This window comes from Pristiophorus japonicus, chromosome 17 (genome assembly GCF_044704955.1).
Source record: "Pristiophorus japonicus isolate sPriJap1 chromosome 17, sPriJap1.hap1, whole genome shotgun sequence".
NCBI classification, from domain to species: Eukaryota; Metazoa; Chordata; class Chondrichthyes; family Pristiophoridae; genus Pristiophorus; species Pristiophorus japonicus.
This window is the reverse complement of record NC_091993.1, coordinates 113,372,939-113,395,159: the sequence shown is the minus strand read 5'-3', so window position 1 is coordinate 113,395,159 and position 22,221 is coordinate 113,372,939. Positions and strand designations below refer to the sequence as shown.

Here is a 22,221-nt window from a genome sequence, read left to right as displayed (position 1 = left end):
TTGGTGTGAAACAGTCACCCCCAAAAAATTCACAGGGGGGGGGGGGGGGGGAAAGAGAAAAAAAAAAGGTGGGAGAGCTGCACTCCCTGCTGGCTGAATGGCGCTGGTGCAGGATGACACAATAACAGTGTCTACCCCGGTCCCCCATCTTGCCACACACAGCCGCTCCTTGGTGCGAGGCTGCCCTCTGACCTCCGGCGGGAGATGTCAGTCGGGGCCTGTGTGGGAGCGGGCGGAGGCTGCAGCCTGAGGCGGCGGGCGGACCGGACCGGGGTGGGGGGGAGGGAAAAGAAGCAGCGATGAGAGGACACTCGGCCGGCACTAGAGCGGCGGCGGCGGCGGCGGTGGCGACCCCGGCGCTGTAAATGTAAGTAGAGCCGGCGGTCATCGTGTGTGTGTGTGTGTGTGTGTGTGTGTGGTGGGAGGGAGATCAAATCGGTGCCGCGGTATTTTGTGTCGGAGGCAGAAAAAACCCCCACTCACTCACTCATTGAACAATGGTGGGCCGGGCTCCGGGCTCTCTCTCTCACACCGGGCCCCCGCCCCACCAGACAACCAAGCCATCCTCGGGACAGGCGGCAGTTCACCCAGGGCCGGGCTCTCGGGCTCTCCCACTGCCCCGGCCCCTCGGAGCAGCTCCGTCAAACACATGGGCTTCTCGGTCAAATGTGGTGACATTTGGAACACAAAACGAATGTTACTTCAGTGACAAGCTTTTCACGGGTCTGACTGCATTTGTGTTGACAACGTAAAACATCGATAGGGTGTTTTCACTGTGCCTCTCTCACTGACTATGTAGTGTTTTCGCTGATATATTGTGTGTGTGTGAGTATATAGATAGTGTTTTCACTGTGGATGTGGTGTTTTCACTGACTATATAATATGTCAGGGGATCTCATTAGAAACATATCAAATTCTGATGGGACTGGACAGGTTAGATGCAGGAAGAATGTTCCCGATGATGGGGAAGTCCAGAACCAGGGGGTCACACTCGAAGGATAAGAGGTAAGCGAGATGAGGAGAAACTTCTTCACTCAGAGAATTGTGAGCATGTGGGAATTCCCTGCCACAGAAAGTTGTTGAGGCCAGTTCGTTAGATATATTCAAAAGGGAGTTAGATGTGACCCTTATGGCTAAAGGGATCAAGGGGTATGGAGAGAAAGCAGGAATGGGGTACTGAAGTTGCATGATCAGCCATGATCATATTGAATATATGGTGGTGCAGGATCAAAGGGCTGAATAGCCTGCTCCTGCACCTACTTTCTATGTTTCAATCAGTGTTTTCACTAACTATATACATTTATCTATGTCTATTTGTGTGTGTGTGTGTGTGAATATATATATAAAATGTGTATGCTTCACTGACTATATGGTTATTGTACTGACTATATGTATGATCACAGTGTGAATAGGTAACTGGTGTTTACAAATATATGTATGGTGTTTTCACTGACTATATTTCACTGACTTGTTTTTATTGACTTGTATAGACTGTAATCATATATAGTCAATGCAAAGCACCACATAGTTAGTGAAAATATACTATATATATGTGTATGTTTCACTGAATGTAGTGTTTTCACTAACTATTATACGTATGTGTTTTTCACTGGCTATATGGTGGTTTGCACCAACTATATATGTATGAATAGGTAATTGATGATTACAAAACAAATGTATGTATGGTGTTTAGTGTGACTATATTTGGTGTTTGCCGTGGACCTATATGTGACATTTACTGTGTGAGTATGTTTAAATATACAAGAATGGCGTGGGCAAAGGATAGTACTGAAGGTGAGAAAATGCTGACAACTTGATTTTTTTAATATGCGATTACTTGATTATTAGATCTTAGATTCTGCAGCCACGACAAGCTGCAGTGTGGAATAGGCATGTCACTATTAGAATGTCACGAATATATTTTACAATTGAAAACTCATGTTACTGCATTATTATATTTTGCTTATCTTGTAGTGTCATAAAAGTATAGTTTTGTTATTCAATAGGAAATTAAAGATAAAGTACTACTGAATCACCCTGTAATTTGTAGAGGGATGTGTCTGATGATGTCTTAGCCATCCTTTGCTACTGTGTCTTACATAGGATATACAGCACAGCAGCAGGCCATTCGGCCCAGCTAGTCTCTGCTGATGTTTATGATCCATGAGCTGCCTTCATATCTTTCCTCCTCTACCTCTATCAGCATAACCCTCTATTCCCTTCTCCCTCATATCCCTGTCTAGCCTCTTTAAATGAATCTATACTATTCGCTTCAACCACTCTCTGTGGTAGTGAGTTCCACATTCTCACCACTCTTTGGGCAAAGAAGTTTCTTCTGAATTCCCAATTTGATTTCTTGGTGACTATCTTATATTGATGGCCTCAAGTTTTGCTTTTCCCCACAATTGGAAACATTTATTCTTGAACTTGGGGGTAGGTAGCAGGGAAGTTGGTATTTTGTGAGGCATTTGCTCCCAGTACAACAAACATTCATCATTCTAAAGCCTTCTTCAGCCAAGAGCAGTAGATTATTAGGTTGTTGGCTTTTCCACAACTGCTGTATGATAGGTGTTTATAATGGAGTACATTATTGTTGATCTTGCCTTTCCTGAAATTTTCGACACGAGGTAAGAATGCTGAACTGCTGCATAGGCCAGAAGGCCCCATGATTGATTTCCACTGTGTGCTGAATTGATTGATCTGGGGTAGCAGTTCGGATACTACAAATGGCCTCCGTACCCCTGGGTTAATTATACCAAAATCTGCCATGGTTACTGCTCCTGCTTGCTAAATATTGACTGATGGCAGAAATTGCGTGTGTGTGTGTTCGTTGTGTGAAGACCAGATGAGGTTCAGCTGTTATACCCCCACAGTGGCAGCCGTGGCTCAGTGGGTAGAACTCTCGCCTCTGAGTCAGAAGGCTGTGGGTTCAAGTTCCACTTCTCAGACTTGAGAACAAAAATCTAGGCTGACACTCCTGTGCAGCTGTGCAGTACTGAGGGAGTGCTATGCTGTCTGAGGTGCTGTCTTTCAGATGAAATGTTAAAGCGAGGCCCCGGCTGTTCTCTTGGGAAAAGAGCAGGCGCGTTATTCCCGGTGCCCTAGCTAATATTTATCCCTCAATCCCTAAAGCAGATTATCTGGTAATTTTCACATTGCTATTTGTGGAAGCTTGCTGTGCACAATTGGCTGCCACATTTCCTACATTAAAATAGTGACTACACTTCAAAAAGTATTTCATTGGCTGTAAAGTGCTTTCGGACATCCGGTGGTCGTGAAAGGTGCTATATAAATGCAAGTCGTTTTAGTTTTCCACAGTAGGCTGTCCGGCTGATGCTAACTGTCTATGCTTGTGTGGGGAATGGACTCTTTGTCCCTGAATCCATGCCTTACAAAAATTGTGGCAAAACCAAATCTCTGCATTGTGAGACATTTCTTACGCTCAATCAGAACTGTAGCATTTGAAAAAGTGCATGAGTTTTTTCCTGATTTAGTTTTGGACAGATGAATGGATATTACAAAGTGTATTTACTATATGAGCCCTGAGCTAATGAGGAACAGTATAAAGGTTGTAATGCATCCCTATGTTTCAGATGTTATATTGTGTTGCATGCTGGTGAGTTCACTACACAAGTGTGCAAAGGGATAGAAGTATAATGGTGAAGGTACAGAAATGCATTGGTGCTGAGTTAGTTGAGCAGTGATGAATGTACAAAATGACAGCCTAGTTTGAGTGCATGTTTTGACGGCGTGTTGCATTGTTGGAGGTACAGTCTTTTGGATGAGACATTAAATCTGTGTTAAAAATCCCATGGCACTTTTTCGAAGAACAGCAAAATGTTCTGGTGTCTTGGCCAACATTCATCCTTCAACCAACAGACTAACTGGTTAGTTATCTCACTAATTGTGGGACCTTACTGTGCACACTTTGGCTGATGCTTTTGTCTACAAAACAGTCACTATACTTCAAAAGCAATATATTGCTCTGAAAGTCAATGTTGTTGAATTGTTTGAGGAGCTCACTAGCATGGTGGATAGGGGAGTGTCTATGCATGTTGTCTACGTGGACTTCTAGAAGGCATTTGATAAGTTTTCGTATGAGATAATTAGCAAAAATAAAAGCGTTCAAAAGTGGAGGTAACCTTATGACATGGCTTAGTAATTGTTTGGGAGGTAGGAGACCGAGGAGGGATAAAGGGGATGTTCTCTGATGGACAAGGTGTGACAAGTGATGATCCCCAGGGATCTGTATTGAGACCTCAGCTTTTCTTATATATTAATGACTTGGATGAAGGAATAGAGAGTTTTATATCTAAGTTTGCAGACAACACTAAGTTGGGAGGCACAGTAAGTTGTGTAGATTGAAGCAGGAAGTTAGAAAGACTAAGTGAGTACGCACAGCTGAAGAAGATAGCGCTCAATGTGGGGAAATGTGAGATCATCCACTTTAGATCCGAGAAAGACAAATCGGAATATTTATTTAATGGTGAGACTAGGAGCTGTGGAGGTGCACAGGGCTTTAGGGGTCCATGTGCACACATCACTGAAAGCTACAGGCACGAAAAGTAATAGAAACATAGAAAATAGGTGCAGGAGTAGGCCATTCGGCCCTTCGAGCCTGCACCACCATTCAATGAGTTCATGGCTGATCAAAAAGGCTAATGGAAAGTTGATCTTTAGCTCAAGAGGATTGGAATTCAAAAGTGAGGAATTGATGTTTTAGTTGTACAGAGCCTTGGTCAGGCCCCATTTAGAGCACTGCGTTGTTTTGGACACCGAACCTCAGAAAAGACATATTGGCCTTGAGGGCAAATTCATCAGAATGGCACCAGTGCTTAAAGGGCTGAAGATTGCACAAACTTGGTTTGCATTAACAACTTATATTTCTATAGTGCCTTTAACGTAATAAAACGTCCCAAGGTGCTTCACAGTATTATAAGACAAAAAAAAAGTTTAGGAGGTTTAGGGATGATCTAATCAAGGACTTCAAAATGATAAAGGGATTCGATAGGGTAGATACAGAGAAACGATTTCCTCTGATTGGGTTATGAAGAACAAAGGGAGCATAATAAAATTAAATGTAGGCCATTTAGGAAATCGGGAAGCACTTTTTCCACACAGGGCAGGTGAAATGTGAAATTCTATCTCCCAAAAGGCTGTGGATGCTGGACCAGTTGAAATGTTCAAGATTGAGATTGACAGATTTTAGTTAGGTACGGGTATTGAGGGATATGGAGCAAAAGTAGGTAATTGGAGTTCAGGAGCCGATAAGCTGATCTAGTAAGATGGCGGAACAGGCTCGAGGGGCTGAATGACCTACTCCTGTTCCTATGTTCCTAATGGTCATGAAAGGTGCTATATAAATGCTAGCTTTGTTTTTCTTAATGAATTTGCCAAAGTGCACATACTATAAATTGAATGTCTTAATTATTTTAACCTGAATATGTGGTACAATGCAGTATTAATGTGTATTTCTCTTTGTTAAATATCCTATTGTGACAGCTGTAAGTTCTGGCAGAAAATATAATAATTACAAAAAAAACCCGCAGCAGTAGTGACCAATCTGACTGACACTTGCTCGGTTGGAGATGGGTCACGACAATCCCATGCTGAGTTTTGGCTACTATGTATTGTTTAGAAGTCCTTGTCATTATATATTGTCTCGCAGTAGACTAGCCTTTAACTCTGTTTAATAAATACACAAGAAAGCAGTAAAATCAGATGTCTGGGATATAGCTTAAACTTTCCTGGTCAGTAACTTGTGTTAATTCAACTGAAAACCCTTGCTGCATTTTGGCCTGTTTAACAAACCACAATAAAAATGCGGAGCTGCGACTGTCCACTTTTGGGGTCGACTGAGTGTTGCGTTCCTGTGGCTTTCGTGGAGGGTGGGTGAGGGTAGAGAGGGGGAAAAAAAGGGTTGTCAAGAGCTTTATAGTATATATTTCAATGTATTTATGCATGTAAATGATTTGAAATTGGGGACAGAAATGAGTCCGGGGTGGGGAAGGATGTAACTAGCAGTGTGGACAAGGGAGAACCAGTGGATGTGGTGTATTTGGACTTTCAAAAGGCTTTTGACAAGGTCCCGCACACGAGATTGGTGTACAAAATCAAAGCACGTGGTATTGGGGGTAATGTACTGACGTGGATAGAGAACTGGTTGGCAAACAGGAAGCAGAGAGTCTGGATAAACGGGTCCTTTTCAGAATGGCAGGCAGTGACTAGTGGAGTGCCGCAGGGCTCAGTGCTGGGACCCCAGTTCTTTACAATATACATTAATGATTTAGATGAAGGAATTGAGTGTAATATCTCCAAGTTTGCGGATGACACTAAACTGGATGGCGGTGTGAGCTGTGAGGAGGACGCTAAGAGGCTGCAGGGTGACTTGGACAGGTTAGGTGAGTGGGCAAATGCATGGCAGATGCAGTATAATGTGGATAAATATGAAGTTATCCATTTTGGGGGCAAAAACACGAAGGCAGAATATTATCTGAATGGTGGCAGATTAGGAAAAGGGGAGGTGCAACGCGACCTGGGTGTCATGGTGCATCAGTCACCGAAAGTGGGCATGCAGGTACAACAGGTGGTGAAGAAGGGAAATGGTATGTTGGCCTTCATAGCTAGGGGATTTGAATATAGGAGCAGGGAGGTCTTACTGCAGTTGTACAGGGCCTTAGTGAGGCCTCACCTGGAATAGTGTGCTTAGTTTTGGTCTCCTAATCTGAGGAAGGATGTTCTTGCTATTGAGGGAGTGCAGCGAAGGTTCACCAGACTGATTCCAGGGATGGTTGGACTGTCATATGAGGAGAGACTGGATCAACTGGGCCTTTATTCACTGGAGTTTAGAAGGATGAGAGGGGATCTCATAGAAACGTAAAAGATTCTGACGGGACTGGACAGGTTAGATGCGGGAAGAATGTTCCCGATGTTGGGGTAGTCCAGAACCAGGGGACATAGTCTTAGGATAAGAGGTAGGCCAATTAGGACTGAGATGAGGAGAAACTGCTTCACTCAGAGTTGTTAACCTATGGAATTCCCTGTCGCTGAGAGCTGTTGATGCCAGTTCATTGGATATATTCAAGAGGGAGTTGGATATGGCCCTTACGGCTAAAGGGATCAAGGGTATGGAGAGAAAGCAGGAAATGGGTACTGAGGGAATGATCAGCCATGATCTTATTGAATGGCGGTGCAAGCTTGAATGGCCTACTCCTGCAGCTATTTTCTATGTTTCTAAATAAAAGGGAAGTAAAGCTAATTCAGAGATCTGGATGGGTTACTGCTGAGTAGTAACTAGCATTATTGTGAACAAATTAAAGTTAGGAGACCAGGGAAGGAATATAAACTAACAAAAGGTCATCAACCTGAAATGTTAACTCGGTTTCTCTCTCCACAGATGCTGCCTGACCCGCTGAGTATTTCCAGCAGGTTCTGTTCTTGTTTCAGATTTCCAGCATCCGCAGTATTTTGCTTTTGTTTTGTGATAAACTAAATGACATTGGGCTGCAGGGTGCAGCACAAGAGAGCAATCTGGGGTAATTATAAGTGGATAGCTCACTGAAACCAAAAGTGCCAATAAAGATAGCTAATCTGACCTTGGGATGTCGAGTCGAAGAGATAGAACACAATGAGTCCATACAAGGCACACCTGGAGTATGGCGTACAGTTCTGATAACCAATGCATATCCAGATATGGAAGGCAGCGTAGCAAAGGGCAGTGACAATGAGACCTAGCTTAAGCATCTGAGCTGTGCAAAATGATATGTATATATAGGAGCAGGGAGGTCTTACTGCAGTTGTACAGGGCCTTGCTGAGGCCACACCTTGAATATTGTGTACAGTTTTGGTCTCCTAATCTGAGGAAGGACATTCTTGCTATTGAGGCAGTGCAGTGAAGGTTCACCAGACTGATTCCCGGGATGGCAGGACTGACATATGAAGAAAGACTGGATCGACTCGGCTTATATTCACTGAAATTTGGAAGAATAAGAGGGGATCTCTAGAAACATATAAAATTCTGACGGGATTGGACAGGTTAGATGCAGGAAGAATGTTCCTGATGTTGGGAGTCCAGAACCAGGGGTCACAGTCTAAGGATAAGGGGTAAGCCATTTAGGACCGAGATGAGGAGAAACTTCTTCACTCAGAATTGTGAACCTGTGGAATTCTTTACCACAAAGTTGTTGAGGCCAGTTCGTTAGATATATTCAAAAGGAGTTAGATGTGGCCCTTAGGGCTAAAGGGATATGGAGAGAAAGCAGAAATAGGGTACTGAAGTTGCATGATCAGCCATGATATTTGAATGGTGGTGCAGGCTCGAATGACCGAAGGCCTACTCCTGCACCTATTTTCTATGTTTCTATTCAAGATGATTAAATGAATAGAACCCAAATAATGTTTTCAAGATTGCTACAAACGTTAGAACTAGGAGACAGGACCTCGACCTTGGAAGAGGGACGTTGATTAAATATGTGGAACAGATTATCCAGGGAGCCAGTGGGGGCAGATAATACAGAAAATGTAAGGGAGAATTGGATCAAGGTTATCCAGTAAGCTTCAAGCGTCTGGTAATGTATTCAAATAACTTTACCTTTTATTAGCTCTCTACATTGAACCTCTCTTTTCCCACCATCCACTGCAGTATTGGACAAATATATTTGTGCCTTTGTTCATGTGCAGAATTTGAGATGGTTCATTTACACTCGAACATCAGTGCTGCTACGAAACTGTACTACTTGTGTTCCTATTTTTATATCTGAGTTTGGTAGATTTTTTTATTAACCAAAGGTATTAAGGGATATGGAGCAAAAGCATGTCTATTGAGTTAGGTCGTAGATCAGCCATGATCTCATTGAATGGCAGAACAGGCTCGAGGGGCTGAATGGCCTCCTCCTGTTCCTATGTTCTTAAAGTGATTTCTACTTTGCAGCATCGCAGAGAGTCGCAATAAAAATACAGTCTCGTCCAACCTGATTCCAGAGAGAAGCAGTGCGAAACTCTGAGTGAGGTGGTCTCGCACTACTTGGGTTTGGCACTGCACAGAATGTCACGTTAGTGTTTCAAACCCAATTTGTAAAGTGACCTCCTGGCCACTTAAAACCACCCGGAGTTAATTTAAATGCTCATAAAGTGTGGATGCCCTGCCCCTGTTCTCTCAAGGTTTACATTTTACATGGCTAGGAAAGGCATGCACAGACCTCTCTTTTGGTCAAGAGAGTTGGGGTTCCAGTTAGGCAGGAATTGAGGAGTGCAAAAGGGGAGCTGCCCTTGGAAATCCTATTTCAACAGTTATAGCTGCAGCATTTTTGGTAACACTGCATTACTCTTCAATAAACTCTTTTTGTCAGCTTGTTTCTTTTCTGTGTATTTTGCCTTGGCCTTTTCCTGAGGTATAGTTTCACTGGCACTGGCAAATCCCCAGTACCTCAACCAACTGGCCACGCTTCAAGTACGAGGATAGTTCGGGTGTATTAACAAGTTATTCAACTGTTGGGGAGGGTGGAGGTGGCAGTCACGGCTGCTCAGCAGAATCCTCTTCTTTCTGTCTGCACAAGCACACTTCCAACTAGGGGTTGTTGGGTAGTGATCAGGATTATGAACCATGGCAATTTCCTTTACCTGGTGATACTGGTGTAAATTGATAGTGCCCCCACCTGCAAAGCTTCCTGGTCTTAGTGCCACACCACATTTTACATTTAAAGAAAGACTTGCATTTATTGAGCATCTTTCGCAACCGTAGGATGTCCCAAAGCGCTTTACAGCCAGTGACGTACTTCTGAAGTCACTCTTGTAATGCATGCTCGGCCATCTGAGGAAGCCCCCAATTACCTGTTTCTGACATCTTATAAACTTGCATTTATATAACACTTTAACATATGTGCAGAATGTCTCCAACGTGTTTCACAATCCATGCCTTTCTTTTGAAGTCCTGTTGTTTTACAGGGAGATACAGTGGCCCATTGCTCCCAGTAAGATATAATAAATGACCAGTAATCTGTATTCTTTTGGTGGTGTTGGGTGAGAGGAATGCTGGCCAGGACACCAGGAGAAGAACTATGCTCTTCCTTGAATAGTCCCCACTAAATAAGGCCACTTTGTTTAAAGTATCATCCGAAAGACTGCATCTTTGGCATTTCAGTACCGTGCTGAAGTGTCCGACTTGATTTCATGGTTCGATTCTGGAGTGGGATTCAACTCGCAACCTTCTGACCCTGAGCCAAGCCAACACATTTTATATTTAAAAAAAAAAACATTTTCTGACCCGAGACAAAATCGTGAGGAAAGTAGGATTAGGATGACGATTAATGATGGGAAGGAAACTCTAGCTACAATAATTAGAGGGGAAAACGTGGAAAGATTATATAAATTCTAAGGATGATAATGTGAAATCATTCAACACCTTGACACACTCTCTTGGTTTGTAAATCACTCTAGTTTTGCCATTGCATTTTGAAAAATACCTCTGAGCTCCATCTTATGCTCCCAGCTATTTCTTACCTTCATTGCAATGCATCCTTGATGACCCATTATTCTGCTTGCTATATTTTATTTTGGAATAGCATTCTGCTCAAGAATGTTATCAGTATAATGTGTTTTGTAGATTACAGTGAGCGCATTCATTTTGTTCCCACTTGCATTTAAACAATAGCAACATTCCTGTAAATGCAATCTGCGTCTTAAAGTGGGATTGCTTTAATTGGTGGATGTTATGATTCTGCTGCCAGCAGTTTGCCAATTAAATGTGTCTAAAGCTAGAGTAAGCTTGCAGCTAACGCATTGGTGTCCCTGGTCTCTCGTCCTGTTTCACTAGACAAGGTGGACCCTGCGACAGACAAGGTGGACCCTGCGACAGCCATGGTAGACCTCCGTGTTGTGTCTGCCACCCCATTGGATCTGGAGAGGTTAGACTGGCAGGGTAAGGGTAGGGAGAGATAGTGTGTCTGTGTGTTTTCTTTTAGTGTGAAAGACATATGTTGTGTTATAAAGAATGTTTTTTTTGTGATACTATGCTTATTTTTAAAGAAGTTTATATATGTACTATATATTTTATGTAATTTAATTACATAAAATATGTACTCAACAAAAGTGTTACATGGCAAATGCTCCAAATAAATATTTTATTAGGCTTATTTTTGCTGCTGGAATTTTTAAAAGAAAAAAATGGGTAGGAAAATCAATGGAGCAATGAGCCAGAATCTGTGTTTGGCCAAATTAAAATTGAATAATGTTTTCAATTTTTCAAAGAAAGTCATCCTTCTGTCAAACCCAGTACTGCACTGCACAATAAGAAACTTTGGAAATGTTGGTCGAACATTTTGAAAGATAGATGGATGTATGTATGTGTAGGAGATAAACTTCCCGTGAAATTCAACTCCCAGCCTTGTACAAATCCACATCGAGAAACTGCGGGAAAGGGAAAGACTGGCTGTGGTTCAGCAGAGGAGATTGAAAACAGATTATATTTAGGTTAAAATGTTATGACAGCAAGTTATCTTACTGGCTGGTCCATGGCCCTTTGCACTGACATTTTCAGCACCAGAGAATAGACTGGGAGCTGTGGGGCTGTCTCTGGCTTGTACAGATCCTGTTTTCATCTACACCAATATTGTCACTGCTGCAAACATTGGGTATTATTGTGCTGCAGGATCATAATAGTAATCTCTCAATGTTGTATTTTTTTACCTAAGGCATGTGCATACTGTGGGACATCAAGGATTAAACTGCAGAAACTCAGGTTTACACATTCATGTTTTTTAAATATCTTTTTTTTTGGGGGGGGGGCAAGATTCAGCCCCTTTAATCAATTTATTTTCTTTTCTAATTTCTTTGAGAAACTAGACCAATATTAAAATGGTTAAATGCTGCTTGAAAGTACAGTAAGCAGCAGCGACCCTCCAGTGGCAGCCTTCACAGACAAGCCTAGGCCTCGTCTCACCTCCCCCACTTCATTTTGATTATTAATGCTTTGAGTGAAGGGAGAAAGATTCCCCCAGGGATTCTTGAGAATCATTATCAAACGTTCTGACGGTGAGATTAATATTATTTATTTATAGAAATGTCCAAAATTATATTAAAAACCATGGATTGCCTCAAAATAGTTAGTGAATTTGCATTGTAGTATATTTTGGAGTCGTCTGCTACAAAGATCATCAGCTAATACTTAATTGTGTTTTTTTTTTTAAAAAAAAGCACAGTAGAGTAAAACCTCAACAACAAACTAATCATTGCCGACCTCCCATTAGAACAGGCTCTCTTCCTTTGCATGGGTTTAGGGTTCCATTAAAGTTGAGAGGGGAGCTTGAGCCTCGATGAAATAAATCCTATCCTGTACTAAATCCCCCTCCCTCATCACCTTTTTTGTCCTTGCCAATCTCGATTGATCCCTGTCCCCAACTTATTGAATTCAAATCCTTGTCTTTGTTTCCAAATCCCTCAGCAGTCTACTCCTGCAACCTCCCCCGCCCTGTGTGCCAGCTCACTGCCTTCCTTCCCCCAGTTTTTCGAACTCGGGCCTCCTTTACTCCATCCCCCTTTTCTGCTTTGCCTTTGGTGACAGATCTTCAGATGTTTTAGCCTTACATTTTGGAATTCCAATGAAACACCTTGCGACATCTCTCTCCAGATTCAAAAGCCAACACAAGCCATACCGGCAACTAGGCTTTTGTTCACGTTACTATGTTAAAGGTGCTACATAAATGCACATTGTTGTAAATCCTCATTAGGGACTACTATACAAGTTGTTATAAGTTTGTAATGGAGGCTTCTGTACACTTTTTGGAACATTTTCGGTTCAGGAACAGCATTCATTATTTTTTTAGATTTTTAGCTGGGTACATTTGATCTAATAAATTTGTTGGTCTTTCATTTTAAAAAGAAAATTCATTTTTTTGTCTTTTTTTTTATTACTTCAGTTGAAAGGGAATCGAGGGATTCACAGACTTCAATAGGGCCACAGTTATTTTGTCTGCAGAAGATACAGCGTGCATCTAATTCTTTTAATTGTCGCATGAATAGAGAACAAAGTGAGACAAGAATAGAGATAAGACAGAGCTGAAGTTGTCTTTAATCTCCCCATGATATAGGTGTTGTGATTTAAGGTTTTCGACCTTTGATAATGGGGAGCAGTGCTGACCAGCTTTTTCAATATTTGAACAGAAAAAAAACCCTTTCTGATCAACTGCTTTCATTCACGTTGACATTTGCCCAATCCCAGTCAGTTGTCATAGAACTGACCTGTTGCTACCCAACCCTAGCCAGCCCGCACAGGCTAATCAATTTAACCGGGCTTCTTTGGAGCCTCAAAGGATGACCCCATGAGATTTACAGTCTTAGTAACCTTGTGTTTGCGTTCCTGTGATCCTTCCCCTTTTACTCACTGTTGCTTTTCACTTTTTTGCTGGAAACTGAGTGATTTTGTTTGGCCTAAGATGAATAGCTTCATATAGAGCAATCAACAGATGTTTGAAGGTCATCTTCAGAAGAGCCCCTTGACCTTCAGGAATTTGGAGCAATAGTTTTTTCTCCCAGCTTTTGTTTGAGATACTCCCAACAAATGAAGGGAATTCACGTCCTGCTCAACTCTACTATTCCAGCAAAACCTGCTAAAACATTCGTTTATTGCCTTATTTGTGTATTGAAGTGTTACAACATGAGAACTGGGAAAGGAATTTAGATTCCATTAACATTAGTATATCACTGAGGTATGAAGGTGGATAATGACCACTGGTCTTTCTAAATTACTCATCACAGTGAAACAACTCTTGACGAGTCATAATCAGCTACATTGCTTAGATTAGTGTAGAGGACAAATATCAACTGGTGACATGAGAGATTGCGGTGTGAGTATCTGTATTCTCGGGCAAATGCAGAGTGCTGTATGATATTCATCGCAGTGTGATTCTGGAAGCCTTCATTATCATAGAACTCGTGGAGGGAGAGGTAACTTTTTATATTTTTGAGATTGTATTCCACAATATCAGGCACTGTTTTCATGGAAAGCACAAGTCCGTGGCCTTGATTATAATCTTCAAGGAATGTACATCATGGCAAAGGTGAAATAATTATAACTCTTAGAAAATATTGGCATGAGAAATGTTTGTGTGGTTACATTAAGTGTGTGATTTATTTTTTAAACCATGAAAGGCTCTTTCAGAAATAGTGCACTGCAGAAGAGCTATCAATATCCAGTGATGGGAAATGGCTTATTTGGAGAGTGAAGCAGTCAAAATTAGAGAGCCAGACTGAAAGTCAGTGGCCTACAGTGAAAGCCACTAGTCCACCAATATAATAATCGGAATTAAAAATGTTGTATCTGTACGTTTTTATATATACACCGCAGCAGCACCTTGGAAGCAGTTAGTTCTAAAGCTTGCACAAAGGGGTTCCTGTACATGTCAGAAGGCTTGTTTAGACCAATTGCCACGGGCTCATTGCTGAGTGTACTGGTCTCGGTCTGGCAGATGAGCACTTATTATGATTTAAGTTTTGTCATTATTCACACAGCCATACTTGGTTCGGAGTTAAATCGACACAGGGTTCACTTTACAATCAAACTCAAAGTAAGGTAGTAAGGTAGTGAGGTGGTTATGTTACTGGAATAGCAATCATGCAGCCTGGACTAATAATCCAGAAAATGTGAGTTGAAATCCCACTATGGCAGTTTGAGAATTTGAATTCAGTTTATTAAAAAAAAAAGCTGGTAGCATTAAAAGTGACTATGAAGCTTTTGGATTGTCATAAAAACACACCTGTATTCGCAAGCAATGATTTACTTGATTGTTGATTTTGTAAACCCTTAAGAATGCTGAACCCAGCGTAGTGTGCTCGAACCCAGCATTGGGCAAATCCCAACTGAGATTTTCAGTTGCAAGTCGGCCGTATACTCGAGAGGTCTCCTCGTGCCAACAATGTAAATGTGGTTTAAAAACACTGTTTATCAGATGGGCTAATCGTTATTTGCTGAGGTGATTGTTCTGAGTGACTGTCATTCTTCATTATCATTACCACAAATAAGGTGCCTCCCGGTAACTCCAAGAAGTGGCCACTTGCCAATCAGAAATCGTCTAGGAGAGAAGCTATTACACTGGGAAGGACGGGCGTTGGCTGTAGTATAAAAGCAATTGGCGCAAAGCCTGCCAAAAATGTTGTTTGAAGCTAAAACCAAATTCTGGGAGCCTGCCGTTACCAACATTCACATTTTAATGATAAGAGCTGACTGTCTTGTCAGTTATTTTTAATTATTTAATATCACGCTGGTGTTTGGAGGGTGGAGAACAGCACCTCTTGCGTGTATGTGCACGAAGTCCTGCCTTCCCAACTTCATAACTATCTGAATAGACGGTGAAAACATGATTCACACTTGCATTGCTGTGAAATAGAACCAAGACTGAATCTTTCCATGCAATATAAGTGGTGATATATTTTACCTTTTCTCTCCCATCTTTCCCTTTCTTCTTTCTCACTTTTCTCATAATTTTCTGGTCTGTTTTTTTTCCTGTAATTTTTCTCGTTCTGTTTAATATCTCTTCCCTGACACCATTCCGTCTACCCCACCCCCCCGCACCCACCCAAAACCGGCTTTTCTCACTTTAGTCATCTCACTGGCTGTAAATGCAACTGTCACTGAAGACTGAAACAAAATAAACATTATGGTGACCCAGAATCCATAACCGTAGTGATTGTCATCTATTATGAGACGTTGAACTGAGACCCCCGTCTGCTCTCTCAAGTGGATGTAAAAGATCCCATGGCACTATTTTGAAGAAGAGCAGGGGAGTTATCCCCGGTGTCCTGGCCAATATTTATCCCTAAATCAACATAACCAGATAATCTGTTTTTTTTTTGTTATCACATTGCTGTTTGTGGGAGCTTGCTGTGCGCAAGTTGGCTGCCGCGTTTTCCACATTACAACAGTGACTAAACTCCAAATGCACTTCATTGGCTGTAAAGCGCTTTGAGATGTCCGGTGGTCGTGAAAGGCGCTATATAAATGCAAGTCTGTCTTTTTTTATTAATGGGGACTTGTGCCTTGGCTTTTGGGGGAAAGCCCCATCTTAATAGATATCTGGCTCTTCAGAAAGGAAACAAGATTATTACCAAACCTGGATTCGCTTGTAGGAGATACTGATCTCCCACATGAGAATCTTCCAGAATCCGGGAAAGCTGGCAAATAAAACAAATGACCAGAGTTCCCGATCGCACTAAGGGCTGAAATGACGAGTGGCAACTCTAGAACTTTGAACCTGAGACTGTGACATTCAAGCCAGGGAGCTAAGTCATGACCCAGTGGTTAAAACTGAATATTGAAGTCTGTAGCACAATGGAATGAGAAGTTGGTGAGAAGTTCTGGAACAATGGAGAGGGGATGGGATGTAATAGTAAAAAGAGGTTCTACTTGGGGTCCTGTCTGACCACTTTGTAAGAGACTAATTGGGATAATGTCTGTTCATTTTTGTGTTAGACCACTCTTGGAAGAATGTAACAATTTGCACAATCTCCCCCAGCCTCCAAATCACCATATATATCGTGTTCTATACAAAATTCTCTGCAACTCAGTATTGAGCTTTAGCTCTGAAACGGCTCAAGGACTTTCTAATACACCACTTGCCATCCATTGTTTTAGTGTTTTATTAATCCTGTGAATTTTCCTGACATTTACGAGAATCCAAGCCTGTTTTGCATTCTGTTTCTTGATATTAAGTAAGCTTGTGTACAATCATTTGGGAATACACATACAGAACAGTACTTCAACTGTTTCCTTATGATTAGCATTCATTGACTGAACTGGAAAATCTCGGCCTTGCCACAGTTTATGAAAGGGGTCTGTTGCAGGAGTGAAAAGGTTATTGGACAGTAGTAAATGAGGGCGAATGGATTTAAAGCCTGCGTTTCGACCAGTTTAGTTGCATGTCATTTGACATTTTACTATGCTGCAGTGTAGAGTGGCAGCATGAAAACACGGGAGGAGTGAAAATCTGAGAAGTACACAGATCGGACCCGTTTCCTCGTGGTCCAGTAAAGAGCTACAGTGGGGGAGACCTGGGACTGTCTGCCGATCAACTGTTGCGTGGCAGAACCCAAGTGAAGGGAGAATTTTATTTACCTATTTTTAAAGTGGGATGTTGCGTTGAATTTTCTTAAACGTCCACTGTTGGCCTGGTCTTGTATTTACTAATGGTTGCAATGATGGTTCCAGTATTTTATGCTGGGTGAGCTGAACTCCAGTTTAATTATTTCTTCCCTACTAGCATAAAACTGCGCACTTCAAAACCTGTGCATCGTTTGGTGTAGTGACTAGTTGATTAATCAAATCTATTTACTGGATGTTCAGACTGTATATGTTTGAAATGTATTTTATGATGGATCTGGAGAAATATGCACTGCAGCTTTTACTGTATAGGGAGCGTAGAAGATAGTAATTCTTTGGTCTCAAATTAGTACGTACTGCAACAAGAACTTGCATTTATATAGTGCCTTTAATGTAGCAGAATGGCTACATTTGACACCGAGCCACAGAAGGAACTATCAGGACAGATGACCAAAAGCTTCGTCAAAAATGTAGGTTTGAAGGAGCATCTTAAAGGAGCAAAGGTGGAGAGGTTTAGGAAGGGAATTGCAGAGCTTGGGGCCAAGGCAGTTGAAAGCATGGCCGCCAATGGTGCAGCGATTAAAATCGGGAATGCCCAAGAGGCCAGAATTGGAGGAGTGCAGAGATCGCGAAGGCTTGTAGAGCTGGAGGAGCTTACAGAGATAGAGAGGGGTGAGGCCACGGAGGGATTTGAAAACCAGGATGATGATTTTAAAATTGAGGCGTTGTCCGACCAACACTATTGTATACTAACTTTTTCAAGAACAGGCAAGTGGTCATAAGTGTAATGCATGTAAGGTCTTGTTGAGCAGCAAATGCCAAAAGATGCCTGTCTGACATTGAAAATGTCCCTCTGCTCATGCTCTTGGAGAAGCAGTCGTATCCTCTTCCGTTGGCCATCCACGGTGCTAGGTCCTTGGCACTTGCTTTATTCGCAATTCTCTGTGATGGTATTGTTGGGACACGTCTGACAATGTGGGCTGCTGACCGACAAACTTTATACTTGTCAAAAGCAATGTGACAAAGCCTCATCCACGTCCATGGGCTATTGTACGCAATTTTTTAGTTGTCTCCTTGCAGCATTAGTGTTTGAATATGCTCTTCATTCTTGAGCAGTCAGGAGAGAAGAAGTGATGATGCCTAATATTTCTGCAGCATAACTTTTTTTCCCCCCCCTCAGCATGGTCTGAAGAATCTCCATCTTCATGGATAAAGTCCTATGTTATTCCATCTCCTATCTAACTCCGCTGCACACACCTCCAGATCATTAGATAAAATTTGTATGGTACTGTACATGGGTACTTGGGGAAAATCAAGTGTTCCAGTCAGTATACATGAATGATCTCCCATTTTAAACAATCTTTTTAGCAGATTTTACAAAACACAGAGTGCTCTTATACATCGAATATTTTATTAAAAATTATAATATGCAATCTGTGCTGCAAAATAATTGGTAACTCTCTATTTCCTCAAATACATTCGTGGCTGGACTGCCCATGTGGGAACTTGAGATTTCCCAAGTGCCCTTGTGAAGGTTTCCATCGATATTATTGATGCCCCTCTTTTTCCGTGAGAATCCTGTGTCCTTTTGGGGGAGCCAGTCAGCCCCTGAATACAACCTGTAGTGACCTTGCTGAGCCAGAGTAGTGTAGCAGTGGCTTATCCAAACCAAGGTGTGAGATTTCAGCTGATTTGGGGGGAGAATAAACTTGTTAATGGAATTATGGTAGAAACTCACATGCTGAACAGACTGATCAGCAAGCTGTTCTTCATAGGTGTTGAGAACACTGAACCATGTGATACAGAATTTTAACAGAAGCATCATGCAATGTTAACTTGAATTTAGAATTGCAGTTTGAATGCAAAGTGCTTAAAAGAGTACTCATACTGTGGAGATGAATGACGTAAACTTGATTAAGTTGTGCAATTACTTCTCAATACAATGTTTTCCAAGATGTGTATGTGTATATAGACCTGAGCATTTTGATTGCAATGGAAGTACGACTCATAGCAGAAGAAATAACCTAATTTGAAGTTTTAATGTATGGAGGCCTGGTGAAGATAGCATTGGGCTTGGCTGTGATCACCTCCAGAGTTGGATAGCCTGCCAGCACATGCCATCAAGACCCAGACATGAACAGTGGCCCCTTGAGTGAGGTACTCGAAGTTGATCACTGCCTGTGGATTTGTATCCCAGTGAGGGAGGAATTGAGGAGGGGAAGGAAGAAAATTAAAGTGCGTATAAAGAATTCTACCCATTGCATGGGGTTTGTACTCTAGTCCATGGCACAAATGCAAAGCAAGTGTGCTTGAGTGCATATTCTGTGAACTTTTAATAGTATTGCATATTTGTGGTGTATAAAAATACTTCTAGGATTTAAAACACTGGGTTTTATAGTTCTTGGGAGAGTGATCTCAGTGCACTGTATTCCCCTTTTTAGTTTGTGTTGGATGCTATGTTCTGCAGGCATGCTGGCCTTTGACTTCCATGTTTGGTTTGCTTGATCAAGAGGCATTAATCTGTTGGCAGGTTGGTAGACCAAATTTTCGCTGAGTCCTTGCAGGTCTGACCGTTATACTAAGATATACAGCTGATGGAAACTCTTTTTGGTATACAGCTGATGGAAGGAGAATTACATGTCAACAGCTGCCTGCACTCCTAAAGTAAAAGCATCGTTAGACTATAGAGTGCTATAGGCCTGATTCCCAGACTGGACGCCATTGCTGAGAAGCAGCACTCGCAAAGAGTACATGGATGGCTATGATTTTCCATCCATTTAAAACACGCTTCCCCTGAGAGTACCACTTTATGCTAGGAGCACCCAATCAGAGAATCAACCTTAATATCTTTTGTGTTTCGGAAACTTGCGTTCTCTGTTAAACAACTCTATACAGAATACAGTAGTTTTTAGGTGAACAGACTCAATGCAGTGTGCTGCAAGGTCAAGAGGGCAGTAAGACGATGCAGCAGGAGAGGCCAGTGTCGTTGTATTTTGTGGGGTTTTCTGTCTTTAAACATAAGCAAGAGTTCACGTCAACTTTTGAAATGAGAAATGAATGCTGAACGTTTGGGAGCTTAGTGAAATTATAACCGTAACACACTGCTCTTGGAAACTCGAGGTAGAATTTCTAATCGCATTTATCTTAAAATTCTCGTTAGCTTCAGTTCAAACCTAATAGTCTGATGACAAATCAACATGATCATTCCTTTTAAAGCATGCTAATGAAATGATTATTCATCGAGGTTTTCCCCATCTCTTCTCTCTCATTTTGGTTGCAACTGCCATTGATGTCAGTCTGAATGCAATTTTATGGGTCACCTGATGAATTCTAGACTCTGAAGTGGAAACCTAATCTAGGAATTGTGGTAATCTATTTACTGCACACTTGGTAAAAGAATAGTCATTGGGAAGGTAGGCTGCTTTTTTTTTTACTTAATATGATCTCTTTGTGAACTGCTGTTGTAGCAGAAGTAAGCACAAATCCACCCATTTTGGATGAGCAAAAAAAAATATGAAGGTATAGTGCAATAGGCGTTAACTCAAATCTGCAGAAATGTAATCTCGATTGCTGCTGTAGAGAACAGTTTGTTTCTGACTGGAGATGTTTCAGCCTACTGTGAAATTGTTCTGTGAGTCACTGCATTTGGGCCTATTTAATATGTGCGTATGGCATGTAGTGTAATGTTATGAATTGGGATATGTTCTTTTTAACTTTATTGGTGCGATTGCTAGCTTCACTGCCCAAAGAATTATTTAACACGTTTTGAAAATCAGAGACGATGATGCACACATTTTGCAAACTAACACCTAATGTCTGGCAGCAGCTTGTGCTGTTCCAGAATTGCATTAATCACTCCAGCAGGAGTTGTGTACGCTTGCAGCAAGTAGGATGTCTCGACAGCACTGGTGAGTTCCAGGTATACTGAAAAAATGTGTCTCCAGGAAGAGAACCTTCTCTTCATTTGTGTACCAGCGCGGATGGGCGAGAAAATCCTTCATGGTGGTACCTGTGTATCACTGGAACTGGGGAATCGGGGTCATGAAGAGCTCCTCTGTGTTGTACTTGTTGTTCCTGAGTTTGAAATGAGAGATGTTCCTCGCTATAATACCTGGAATTATTGGGATGGGAGGGGGAGCCTCACAGTGTTGTACATGTGTTTCTTTTAACAATTCTAGCAAACTAATATAGATTCGAATTCAGGGCGATAACTTATTTCTAAAACCTAGTAAGTGACCATTTGGGAAAAAACAGCAATAAATTATTGAAATATATCTACTAAAATATGTTTAATAAGGGACTAATATGTTTATTGGCTAAAGACTGATATCCTAGTCCTGCATTAATTAATTTACTGTTTCCAGGGAATGGTTGTGGTATTTGTATGGTGTGGTATGTATTTTCCATACCCCTGGAATCTGAAATCATTGAAAGTACTTTTGTGTAAATATTTCATTATGGATTAGCAGATAACATATCTTGCTTCGTTTAACATCTATGGGAATTCAGAGATGTACTGTAATGTGAATGGGCATTGTGTATTGAAATACTTTAGCTGCATGGGATTTAACTTGTGTAGGCATTTTGTTGTTTATATTCTGATCTCGCTGAGATCCTATTTGTTTTTCCTGTCTGCCATTCTGTTATGCTTTTTCTAGTTTTTGGACTCTGGGGGAATCAAGGGATAGGGGGACCGGGCGGGGAAGTGGACTTGAGGTCGACGATCAGACATGATATTGAATGGTGGAGCAGGCTCGAGGAGCTGGATGTCCTCCTAGTTCTTGGGTATTTCTTTCAAATATTTGTGTTTATTATCTCGTTCCCTGTCTAAGTGTGTGTATGTATGTTGTGTAAGAAGTCGAACCCTCCTTTTCAGATTGGCATTTTTATCTCGTGCAGTGGAACGTTTAGTATTGGTCTGCATTGTGAAATCATGACCTTTTAGTATTCAGTAAAGATTACAACATGTCCATTGCAGAGTTAAACTGCAAAGTTATTCATTATTGAAAAGAGCATGGAAAAACGCAGCAATGTGCCAGAATTCCTCCTCCATCCTGAATATTGAGACTGAACTATTATTTGGAACTGGGGCATCAGGAGAACAGTCATGTCTTTAATTCCATCTACCCAACAGA

At 41.6% G+C, this 22,221-nt stretch overlaps 1 protein-coding gene across 5 annotated transcripts in view; it reads left to right on the top strand.

The window, feature by feature from the left end:
* Positions 1–283: 283 nt before the first annotated feature.
* LOC139227941 (fibroblast growth factor receptor substrate 2-like) overlaps positions 284–22,221 on the top strand; it is a 73,873-nt gene continuing 51,935 nt past the window's right edge. For 3 of the 5 annotated variants that reach the window (XR_011587487.1, XM_070859096.1, XM_070859099.1), the window contains exon 1: positions 284–367. The gene's annotated coding sequence lies outside the window, so the exon portion shown is untranslated. Of the gene's footprint in view, positions 368–804; positions 826–13,815; positions 13,939–22,221 lie in introns of those variants that run through there. The other 2 variants (XM_070859098.1, XM_070859097.1) reach the window with 2 other exon arrangements.